Below are 2,793 nucleotides of genomic sequence, written 5' to 3'. Positions count from 1 at the left end.
TTTTTTTTTTTTTTTTTTTTTTTGTACCAGGGATCGAACTCAGGTCCTTGCACTTTTGAGGTGGGCGGCAGAACCACTGAGCTAAATCCCCAGCCCTACATGATGTATCTTGGTTCTTATTTTTTTCTCCATTCCCCTGCCCTCTCTTCAACCCCTCCACCTTTCCCTATTTACAAAGATCTTGTTTCCATTTTTTCCTTTTCTCATATTTCTTTCCCTTCTTTCCTTTCCCGTATCCCTCCTGCTTCTACTTCCCTTTGGACCTTTTCTTCCTTTTTCACATTGTCTTTTATACATTTTTATTTTTTTTGCAAAACACCAAATCTATATTTACGTCCACATATAATAACTTAACTTTAAGCTGAAATATATCATGTCTACTGCTTGACAAGTAAAAATTAAAATAAACTGGAATGAAATAAATACATATACATAAACAAAAAGTCAACAATTAATTAATAATTAATTAATAGAATTGTACCTCTACTAAAAGTACTGTTGGGCCGGGGATTTAGCTCAGTGGTTCCAGAACCTGCCTCCCAAGCACAAGGACCTGAGTTCGATTTACGGTACAAAAAAAAAAAGTACTGTTGTCTCAAAGGAAAATATACAAAAGCAGTAGTATTACAATAGTTAATATTGAAGGACAAAAAAATATTTTGAAGTACAGAGGGCTGTTAAAAAATTGATATTTTTAGCTGGGCATGGTGGCACAAGCCTGTAATCCCAGCACTTAGGAGGCTGAGGCAGGAGGATTGCTGTGAGTTTGAGACCAGCCTGGGCTACATAGTGAGTTCCAGGTCAACTACATAGTGAGACCCTGTCTCAAAAAACAAAACAAACAAACAAAAAACTTGGAAAGAAGGGACCCATGTAGACCAATTAAAACCAAAGTGGAAGGGCCTCTTTCAATGATCCTTGCACAGCCACTGAAGTATAGGAGGCAGAGATAGATAACTGGATCTACCTCATTAGAATAAAGCCATCTCCACCTGAAATGTGTGAAGAAAAAAACACCCAAAAGGAGGAAGCTACTTCTGTGAATCTCTGGAAGATTCCAGGCTCATCTTCAGAAAGTAAGATTATAGTTCTGCTCTGAGCACATATAAGTAAAGTCATCATAAATAGACACTGATAGCTAATATCCTTCTTTGCTGCTACAGGCTCCTGACAGGTTCATTCACCAAGCTCTCATCCATTAAACAGGCAGCTCAACTGTCTCAATATATAGACACTAACTTCTTTATCATCGTCTTGTGACAGGTTTTCCACAGCCTAGCTGGTGAGCTATAACATCCTAAGATAATCAGAGAGCTCTTCAGCAATAAGTAGCACTGTGAAGACAGAGACCTCCACTCCCTCAGAACCCCATAAGAATTATGGGAGTTTATGTCTGTCAGGGGAAAATGAGGTAGGAGATTGGGGAATGGCAAACCAGGCTGGGGTACTGGGAATGAATGACCTGTCCATGACAAAGAGATGTCAAATCACAATCCACAGCAGCTTTGAAGCCCTGCATAGGATGGCCCAGATCTGACACCTAAAGAAGATATAAAAGACAGGGCTCCTGGGCCTCCTGGCCACTTCCCCCTTGTTCTTGAGTGGCAGTCCTGCGTGCAGGACATACGGGATCTTCTTTTTTCTCTTTCTTCTTCTTTCCTTCTTTCTCATTTTCCTCAATAATGCTAAACTGTTAAATTCATCAATTGTCTCCATCAAATTCTTTGAGTGGGACAATAAGCTGGAACCACTGGGCACCATGCCGTCTGTCAACATTATCTTCATTGCCTCTCCTGGAACTAGCCCTGAAGGAAGGTTCTCAGAACCTACAGCTGGCTGTAGGAAATAAAACAAAACAAAAAAATTGCCAGATACTGCAGTTGATCTGATTGCTTAGCAAAAAGGTCCTCAAAAGTGAGAAATCCTGCCCTCCTGTATTGACCACAACTGTCAACAGCAGGCCAATGGTTCAGGCCCCTTGAAGGTCTAAATGGGTCAAAGTCAGATCAACTGAAACCATTAAATTGTTTCCTTAGAGGCCAAGGATCAAACGTCCTCAGGCCTGAGAATGACATATTAGTACCGTAGTTTAACAGCGGTTTAAAATAGTCGTAGAGCCTGGGTCATACTTTTACCAAGAAGTGATGGTGCTCTTAGGCGGAAATAATTTTACATTCCTAATAAATGAATCTCAAAAACAATTTCCCCTATTTCCTCAAACCAACCACCCAATCCTACCCCACCAAAAAAATCGTAGGAGTGGACAACATTATTGGTTGACGTACATACTGGCCAATCCGTGAATGAAAGAAGCACGCGCCAGCAAGCCAAAACCCAATCACTACTGATTGTCAGTGATGGAGGCGGGACCTAAGGGAGCCGCCCGCCGTCGGTTTGGCTGCCTTGAGGAGGAGCGAAGATGGCGGAATGAGGGTCCCCTTGACCAGGTGGCCTCAGGGCCCAGGGCGGTTCGGCCCCCGGGAGGGCGAGAGCTTCTGCTGAGCCGTTTGAGGTGAGCGGAGAAGGCATTTGACGGGGAGATGAGCTGGAAGTGGCAAGGCTAGCCCTGCCGGCGACAGCGAGCGCGGGGAAACCTGAGGGCCGCCGCGGGGCCTGGGCTGTGCGCAGTGTCCATCCCGGGCGACCCGCGCCGCTGCCGGGTGTGTTACTTCCTTCTCGACCGGGCACCGCCTGTGAGTGGCTGCCTTTGTGCTTTCGCCTTGGTCGCCGGAGCTTGCACCGCGCCGGGCTGTAGCTGGCAGCTGTTGCGTCGGCCACCGATGTTTTTTCAAT

The 2,793-nt window shown here is 44.8% G+C and overlaps 1 protein-coding gene across 1 annotated transcript in view; it reads left to right on the top strand.

The window, feature by feature from the left end:
- Nucleotides 1-2,087: 2,087 nt before the first annotated feature.
- Nucleotides 2,088-2,793, top strand: part of Nusap1 (nucleolar and spindle associated protein 1) — a 61,939-nt gene continuing 61,233 nt past the window's right edge. Inside the window, exon 1 of the mRNA XM_010624722.3 lies at nucleotides 2,088-2,512. The gene's annotated coding sequence lies outside the window, so the exon portion shown is untranslated. The remainder of the gene's footprint in view (nucleotides 2,513-2,793) is intronic.

This window comes from Fukomys damarensis, unplaced genomic scaffold (genome assembly GCF_012274545.1).
Source record: "Fukomys damarensis isolate Sample0158 unplaced genomic scaffold, DMR_v1.0_HiC HiC_scaffold_17, whole genome shotgun sequence".
Lineage (NCBI taxonomy): Eukaryota > Metazoa > Chordata > Mammalia > Rodentia > Bathyergidae > Fukomys > Fukomys damarensis.
The sequence above is the reverse complement of the archived record's forward strand: the minus strand, read 5'-3'. Positions and strand labels throughout refer to the sequence as shown.